General features: G+C 42.7%; 1 long non-coding RNA gene across 1 annotated transcript; it reads left to right on the top strand.

The window, feature by feature from the left end:
* Window positions 1-945: 945 nt before the first annotated feature.
* LOC135456332 (uncharacterized) lies at window positions 946-8,905 on the top strand. Its single transcript, XR_010442511.1, has 3 exons — window positions 946-1,357; window positions 6,961-7,127; window positions 7,678-8,905. It is a non-coding gene; the product is annotated as an uncharacterized LOC135456332 (long non-coding RNA).
* The last annotated feature ends 410 nt before the right edge of the window (window positions 8,906-9,315 follow it).

The following is a 9,315-nucleotide window of genomic DNA, read 5'->3' as shown; positions in this document are numbered from 1 at the left end:
TAAACTGGCACCATTTAGAAGGTATTAAACTTTATCATGCTGTTTGTTCTACCTCACTGTACAAAAATAATTTTGTTTTGCTTTCTGAGCTAGGGAGCTGAGAAGAAAAGTTCTGTTGGTGAAGGAGACAAACTTTCTATGGTAAATCTGAGCCCTCCTGGGCTGGGGACAGGGGAATTTCCAACATCTGCTTCCACTCAGCCCCTCTGTGAGCCCAGCCAGGGCTGACAAACAATGGACGGCTGAGGGATAACAATGAGTCAGGTGAAAAAAGGAAATTGTTTTTTTGACAATCTGCTGTTGGGCAGGGGAGGGGGGGAGGCAGAAGACCCCGTAAGAATGAAAAGCCTCGGAGAAAGGGGATAAGTTAACATTAAATGGGCATGTGGTGACAGGGAGGGAAATGGTGGGACAGCTGGAAATGCAGCAGGAGCCTGGAGAAAATCGATACGAGATAAGCGTTCCAGGGGTAGTGCTGTTCATCAGGTGACAAAGTTAAAGGCAGGGAGACACTAAAAGTGAGAAAATATCACTGACCCCCTGCAGTATTGATCAAACAGCTGAGACACTCAAGGCCAAAGTCACTAATAAAGTGAGACGTATCAGCAAGAAGCCCATGAGAGCAGATGAGTTGGCTTCCGAAGGTCTTAAAAATAAAAATAAAACATATCTGCAAAAGTTCTTGTTAACCATCTTCTTTGTCTTGTTAAGTGCAAAGGAGACAAAGCAGCTTTGTTGGCAGGCACAGAGGAGAAGCATGAGGCTTGCTGTGTTATTTGAAAACTCAGTGGATTTTGTAGGGAGAGGAAATAAAGGAGCCTGTGATGCTGGGGAGGGACAGCACCTGCAGAAGCCACCTGAGCTTTGGGTCATGGCCCTTAAATGGGTCAGTCTGGTCACCTGTGGTGACACCTGTGCACATCTGTCCCCAAAGCACAAACCTGAATCAGTTCTCACAGGGAGGATCAGGGATTTGTGCTCCGTGGTTTTCTCTAACTGCACTGGCTGAGGGATTTGTGCCCCTTGGTTTTCTTTAACTGCAGCTGAGGACAGGCCTCTGCCAGCACACAGGCATTTCAAATAGGAGCAATAATTAAATTAACACAAGTTTAATCCCTGCCTCCTCCCACTTGAAATGCCTGAAGTTGTGCCTGGAGGATTTGATGCTCTCATTTCCTGTGTGAAACAGGCTCAGGTCAGATTGTTGTGCTGGTGTAGGTACAACCTGCAGCTATCCCTGACCACCTCAGGAACTAAAACTTGCCCCAGAGCTGGATAAAAAGATGTTTGGGCACTGCTGTGTGTTGGGAGCTGCCCAAATGCTCCAACTCCAAGACACTTCAAAAAGACTTCTAAGGTGAGAGGATGCTGTGAAAGAAGAGATGTAAGTAGCTGTAAAAAGAGCAAATGTGTTTAAAAGTGTTGCCTGGACAAAGCACCAGGAGAGATGAATGAGGCTGTGTGGTTGGCTACAGGGGGGAATGGAATTACTTTATTTTTGGGTCTTAATGTTGCATGTTAAATAAGAACTCTCCTCTCCTCTCCTCTCCTCTCCTCTCCTCTCCTCTCCTCTCCTCTCCTCTCCTCTCGGAATTAAAGGGACCAGGAGAGTCTTTTCACCTCCCCCGTTTTTAATGGTGAAGTTCCTGAGTGCTTGTTCTCTGCTGGGAAATAACCAATTTAAAGGTTTGACGAAGGTCCAGCTAGGCCCTTGCAGGTGTGAGGATTTTGAGTGAATAATTGTTAGACATGAGCATCTCTGCAATGAAAAACCTATAAATTAGAATAGCTCCTTTTTGTTTACTATTTTTATCTTCTAGCAAAATCTTTGCTGTTTCTCACACTTCAGAAATAGGTGAATTAGGAACTAAATATTCTGTCTGACCTCTTCAATGCTGAAGTGCCCTTTTATTCCAGTTCCTAGCATGTCTAGGAAGGGCAATGTCCCAGAACCAGTCAGAAACAACAGAGAGGGTCTGGCTAGGTTATTTTGTTGAGCTATTTTAGTTACACCAGCTTTTACACCATGATCTGTTCACATGAACTGTTATCTTGGTGCACTTTTACCTGCCTTTATTGTGGTTGAATACTGGGAAAACAGAGCTACTTGGGAAAGAAAAGGAAAAACTCCACCCTTTTGTTGGTTTTTTTAATGAAAGATAACTTCCCCTGGCTTCTGTCTTTCCTCTGGCTTTTGCCCCTCTCCCTTGTGGAGCAAAGCAGGAAAGGAAGATGAAATAAATTCTGGATTGCTCAGGGAGGGGAGACGTGAGTGGTGGTGATGTAGAGCCCTGAGAGCATTTCTGCTGTGAGTAACTTCAGCTCAGGAACTGCCAGACCCCCAGAGGAGGATTTTTGGGGAAGAGAAGAGTCCACAAAGGAAGCTGACAGAGGAAAAAGGATTTATGTAGCTCAGCTGTAGGGAAGAGAGGTTAAAGGAATTGCTGGATCCATCAGGTTTCTGTGATAGTAGAATTAACAGCACCCTAAATTCCTGTTGGAAGACTAAACCCAGAAGACTGTGGTGTGGGGTTTTTTACTATTTTTTCTTTTTTTCTTCCCCCTCCCTTTTTTTTTCTCCCCCTTTTTTTTTTCTCCCCCTTTTTTTTTCTCTTTTTTTCCCCTTTTTTCCTCCCCTCCTCCCCTTTTTTTCCCCCCTTTTTCCTCCCCTTTTTTTCCCCCCCCTTTTTTCTTTTCCTATTTTTTTTTTTTCTTTTTTTCCCCTTCTTTTTGTCCCCGGGTAGGTTAACCACTGGAAATGTTTGCAAAATTTAACTGGGACATTGGCCATTTTATAGACAGCAAGGTCAGATCAGCCAGCAAAGAAAGATTAATTTAATTAAATCAATATGTGATTGCTAAGCCTCATAAGAAAATCTTAAATAAGAACTTTGGAGAGAAAAATTGATTACATTTGCAGGATATAAAATGGAAGAATTATGTGTTTATAAAATACTTTTGCAAATGTTTAGAAAATGATTGACTTCTTCCTCTCCCCATTTCCCCATCCCTTCATGTGATAGAAGAATTGCTAACTTGTTTTGCTGTTGGGTCTTCCAGCCTTACAAGTTTGAGCATGTAAGCACGGCTTGCTTTTTTCCCCTCTTGATCCAGAGGTTCCAGAGTGGTCCTGCTGCTTTCCCAGAGGGATCCTGTGCTGTAATTTGGGGTCAGGGATCCTGTTCTAGTGAAATGCAAATGATTTGGTCTCCTGGAGATTTACAGGGGTGGAGAGAGGACAGGACATTTTGTGAGGGTGTGAATTCCTACTTCATTGAGAACTCTGGATGTGCCAAAAGAGAAGATTTAGCTCAGTATCAGTTCAGCCAAGCTTTTGTTAATTTTTATTTGTGTTTCACCAAGTTCATTGTGATGTCTCTAAACACTTTCAACAGTCTAAATTCCTGAATCAATAAGGGGAGTGGACTCCTTTGGCCACATCCAGGTAGCAAAGAACAGTTTGTACCTTGTCTAGCAGAATTTGTGTGTGATGCCACAAATCTTCCCCTTGTTTTGTGTGATACTTAAACATCTTGGACAAAAAGAAAGCTGCACAACTTATAACCTGGCTCCTGTCTCACATGTGAGTTACATGTGGAATGTTTATAGGTGCAGTGAAGGAATGCTGTGGGATATTTATAGATGCAATTCAGGAATTTTATCAAGGCTCATTTTTATTCTGTGGAGCACATGCTTTCATGCAGTTTCCTGTCTTGTTTTATCTCTCTACTTAATTTTTTTGCCACCTGATTCCCAAGAAGAGGTTTCGTGACATCTGCACAAGCCTGTATCATTCCCTAACTGTGATGATGGAGAATTTCATGCTGATATTGCCCTCAGTGGCTGTGGGGGACCTTGGGCTGTTCTGACAGAGAGGTTTCCACCATTGATAGAGCTGTGTTCGGTGAGGTGGGCCCTTGCAAGACAGTCCAGCACTTTTTACTCTGCCCTGGGGAGGCAGCAGTGAAATCAGGAGCTGAGCCCACCCTTTGGGATGCTCCTGGTTTCTGTGAAAGCACAGCATCTCCTTACAGTGCAAGGAGAAGGAAGATGCTGGGCTTGGATCAGAACCAGAGGGGTTCCTACCCCAGGGTAACATGACTTTGTTCTGGTGGCATCTCAAGCAAAGCTTTGAGGTGTTTGGAAACAGCCAAACCCAGTGTGACAAATAGAGGTTTTCCATGTGGGAATCCACAAAATCAGAGGATTTTGGGAAAGCTGCAAGATGCAGGCCTCAGAGACAGCAGAACTGTGAATAGAGCTATGCAACAGTCATGAGATAGGTCAGCAGACAAATTATTTAAACTGTAGAAAAGCAAGGGCAAATAGAACAACGGTCTGTGTATTAACACTTGTCTGAATAGCTCTCTAAGCTGCAGAAAAGTTTATCTAGTGAGATATAAGGAAATTTGAAGCTTAATAATGGAGCTCTGTGCATTGTGCTTTGAGGCTTACAAGCAGGTGTTGTATTTGAAATAAGCAAGCATTGTTTAACCAAAGGTACCTGTGCTTATAGTGGTTGGATAGAACTACTGTCAATGTGCTTTTGCTTTGTGCGATTAGTCAAAAAACTTATAAAGTGAGTTGTAACATTAAGTTCTTAGTCTGCTGCCTGGGATGTGAGCTGGTGGCATCTTCCCATTGTCATAACCACGTGCTGAGACTGATGCTGGAGAATAAAACAGCTCAAGGCACGTTCTAAAGCAGACCTCTCTTGTTCGTGGTCTGTAAATAGCCCCTGGCCGGCATCATTCCACAGTGAAAACAAACCCCCTCACAGACCTTTTCCCTCTGGAGGTGTGCACTGTGCTCTCTGTAACACCCTGATCCCTGAGAACCATAAATCTACCCCAGGGGGCCTCTGAGGCTTGGGCAGGCTTGGGAAGCAGTCCTGTTCTTTGTCCTCTGACAGAATAGTCCAGAATTATTGAAATTCATGCTGGGTAGGCATCAAATCAGCATTTCTTTCCCCTGAGCAGCTTGTTCTGTTAACTGCCAAACCTTGTAAAGCAAAGCCATCCTTTCCTCTGGGGACAGGAAGGGTTTTGAAGCTCCAGGAGAGTGAAGGTGTATTGTCTCTCACAATCAAAAATCAACATGTTCAAGCATAAGAGCTGCTTGTACTTGAGCAATTCCTTGGTGAAGGATTGTTGGCTGACTTTCCCAACCATTCCAGCTCATGGCTGAGCATCCCTGCTCTCCCCTTGCCCTGGTGTGCAGGCAGGTCCTGCTTCAGAGAGCTCTGGGGCCAGGTTTGACCTGTGTCACAGACATCTTTGATGAAAAATCCTTTCTTTAGGCTTTTTCCTCCTGAGAAGCCTCAGGAACAAAATGTAAACATTATCTGCTGCTGTGGAATGCAACAGGTGCATCTGTGATTGGCCCATGTTGGTTGTCTCTAATTAATGGCCAATCAAAGTCAGCTGGCTCAGACATAGAGGCAAGCCACAAATCTACAAATCTTTGTTATCATTCCTTCCTATTTTATTCTTAGCCAGCCTTCTGATGAAATCCTTTCTTCTATTATTTTAGTATAGTTTTAAAGTAATATATATCATAAAATAATAAATCAAGCCTTCTGAAACATGGAGTCAGATCCTCGTCTCTTCCCTCATCCTCAGACCCCTGTGAACACCATCACAGACCTGCTCCTTCAGTTACCTGGTCTGGGGAGGAAAGAAACAAAAGATCCCAGCTCTGAAAGGCCCCACTCAGCCCAAGCCAATGCAGGGGCATGCAGTGGGAATGGCCAATTATGATGGGATTATAAAAGATGGCATTACAGCACTGGAAGTATTGATTGAACCTTTAGCCATAGAGACATTGAGAGAGAGAGAAGGAATGAATGGGAGATCAATATATGCATCTTTAGGCCTATTTATCTCTGGGTGATTTTTCCATTCCCCTTCCTGTTCGATATGGAATAATTTACCTTCATAAAGTGTTCAGCGTCAGGGGTCCATTATCAGAGTAATCAGTTTTGATTAGTAGAGAAAGGGTACAAAATTGTTTAGCCTCTAGATAGAACTGTGAAGAGTGAGTAAACTATGCTTGACAGCACCTAATGCAGTTAGAATGTAGACTTAATTTGATTCCAATTCTTTATGGCTTTCCATGATTTCAAGCATCTATTGGTTTGTTAGAAAAATATAATAGGAAATGGGCTGTGGCAGGTGGGAGGGGAGAGGGAGGAGAGAGATAATTTAAGTTTGCAGGATGCAATTTCCCTCAATATAAACATTCTAATGCAATTTGATGCCTGTTGTGTTTTGGTGCTCCCGGCAGGAGCTTTTATTTTTCAGATTTATTTTTAGTGTTTTGAGGATACTCAGGGGGTAACCCAGTCTGGGGGGATTGGATGTTGATTCCCAATGCCACGAGCTGAGCCTCTGAAACTCTGACCTGCAGCTCAGAGCTGGGAGCCAGGGCTCTTCTCTTTCCTCTTTCCCTTGGATGGGGCTGCAGCATTGGCCTCCTCCTAACTTGGGCTTGCTCCTTTCAAAGTGGAGAGGAGAATCCTGTCACAGACATCTTTTTATGAAAAATCCTTTCCTTAGGATTTTTCCTCCTGAGAAGCTGAGAGGCCTCAGGAATAAAATGTAAACAATGATTATCTGCTGCTGTGGAATGCAACAGGTGCATCTGTGATTGGTCTCATGTGGATGTTTCTAATTAATGGCCAATCACAGTCAGCTGGCTCGGACTCTGTCTGAGACAGAAGCTTTTGTTATTCATTCTTTCTGATTCTATTCTTAGCTAGCCTTCTGATAAAACCTTTTCTTCTATTCTTTTAGTATAGTGTTAATGTAATATATATCATAAAATAATAAATCAGCCTTCTGAAACATGGAGTCAGATCCTTGTCTCTTCCCTCATTCTAAGACCCCCTGTGAACACTGTCACACTCCCCCAATGTTTTCCTTTCTGTCTCTTTTTATTTTCTTTTTCTTGTTTTTCAAGAGAAGTTGAGCATTTGGAAGAAAACCAATCAGAATTCTTGAAGTTGGCCAATGAAATCCAACAGAGGACCAGCCTGGATCCTTCACCCAAAGCCAAGCTGAGCCTCTGGAGCTCACACCCAGCTGGCACAGCTGCCTCTGCCCATCTGGGAGGGTCCCTGGCCATGGGTGAGTTACCAGTAACACTCTGCAGGACAGATTTATTTTTCTAGTTTTATCTATAAAATTAGAGCTGCACAAACCCATTTGAGTAATAGGATCTCCAGTCACAGATCCTGTAGAGTTTGGTTTATACCCTCTAGTGACCAGGGCTTTTAGTGTCTTTTAACACTGAAATGGAGACAGTGCTGCTTGTTCCTGTGCTTTTACTGAGCCTTGGGATACTTGGGCTTGTGTTTATTATCCCAGCTCCTGGAGGCAAGGGACTGCAAGGGAATCTTGGCTTTTGTTTTAAACATTTCTAGTAATTGTGGTTTGTGAGAATGGCTTTAAAATGGGATCTGGCTTCACTGTAAAGACTCAGGGACTAGAAGACAAAGAAAAACTTGAGTTAAAAAAAACCCACAACAACCCCAATTAATTTTTGAGCAAATTATGTTCTTTTTTTTTTGACGGTGGACAATATACTCACAATACATTTATAAACCCTTTATATACATTTATAGATCATTATATATATGGAAGTGTTCACTTCTGTTTTCTTTTTTTGTTTGGAAAGTTGTGTGTAATGTAAAGAATTGGCAAGCAGCTACCATCAACTGCAACAAAAATATTTGAAACTGCTTTCCTCCTGTGATGCTTCACTTGCTCTGCATCCAATGCAAGCCAAAGAATGCTGGGCTTGGAAATGACTTTTCATGGTGAATTCATGTCCAGTTGGAAGTGGCTGTAGGAACTTCTGCTACTGGAATTGAGGAAATGCACCTTGGCATCTAAAGGGATGAGCAAGAGGTGGTGAGACCTGGAGTGGTTTGGATGATGATTGTGATCAAAAAAGAACTGTTATTATCCAAAAAGTCATAACTGTACCAGTGCTGGTTTTTGGGGTTTGTTTGTTTGTTTTCTTTCAGGCATGAAAATGGAATGAATTAGATTTTCTGTCTCTGTTATTTTTTGGTTTTGTCAACCATGTTACACTTTGTATGGACCATCAGAGGTAGCTGCAGACTTGCTGTGTGTCAGAGTAGCCTGCTAGATTGTAAACACTTGTGAGGAAAACAGAATTGGTGCAGTTAATTGTTCCAGAAATGTCTCTGAGAGCTGTTTCTGTTCACACAAGTGCTGTTATCCTCTTTCACTTGGTGAGAAAGCTGTGCTACCTGCCATCTCTCCAGAACGGTTTTTGATCTCTAAAGTTTTTGGTTTCTAAAGAGAAACAGGCTGAACTTGGGGGTATGGCTGGAATGGGACATTTCCCACCACCTTTTATCTGTTCTGCAGCTGGCCTTGCCCCACCATGTAAATGGGAGAATTTTGTGGTGAACATTAACTCTGCTTTTGCAGACCTCTGTCAGAAACTTCAGCCTGTGTGTGGACGGGCCAGAAGCACTAAAACAAAATTTCAGAGCGAACAAGAAGGATTTCTATGACTGGATTTTTGGTCCATAGCCCAGCAGAACCCTTAAACACATGTGCAATCTGAGGGAAGTGTGTAACATCTTAAGTGAATTTGTTTCAGCTGTGTTCACGCCTCCATGTCAAGTACTTCCCATGAAAATTGGGACTATAAAACCCTGCTGGTATGAAAGTTTTTTCTTCTATAAAGTTTAAAGTTGTGTGCAGCAGTATTCCATATCCCAAACTAATAGTTTGCATGTGCGAACCAAAGTATTAAATTCACAGTTTTTGAGCAAAGCCAATGTTTATGATGTGATTCATCCAGTGTGTCACTTACCTGCTCAATCACAAAGCTGCCTCAAATATTGTGAAATTGGGGTCTGTGGGAGAGCAAGGCTTGCTGCTGCAAAGAGGTTAAATTAATCAAGTTGTTCAAATGGGAGAAATTATTAGCTGATCAAAATATAGAGTTTATTTCTATAGCAAAGTGAGGTGGATGGCTTGCTTATCTCAGTGTCCACATGCATGTGTTCCTGCTCTTTCAGGAAATCCATCTCCAGTGCAAATTCACAGATTTCCTTTCTTTGGACTAGCATAATTCAGATTTCTGGCCATGAAAGTGATTCCAGGCAAAGCCTAAGAAACAGGATGCTGTTTAATATCTGAAAGTCATCAGCTGTGCTGGGGAAGGGTCACCACGTGTTGTGTCAGCACAGTCACCAGCTTTAAGCACACACATATATCTGGGGCTGCATGATTTAAAGGGGTAACATTTTTCAGTAGTTAAAAGATGCCAGCT

This window comes from Zonotrichia leucophrys, chromosome 20 (genome assembly GCF_028769735.1).
Source record: "Zonotrichia leucophrys gambelii isolate GWCS_2022_RI chromosome 20, RI_Zleu_2.0, whole genome shotgun sequence".
Classification (NCBI taxonomy): domain Eukaryota; kingdom Metazoa; phylum Chordata; class Aves; order Passeriformes; family Passerellidae; genus Zonotrichia; species Zonotrichia leucophrys.
This window is presented reverse-complemented; position numbering and strand designations above follow the sequence as displayed.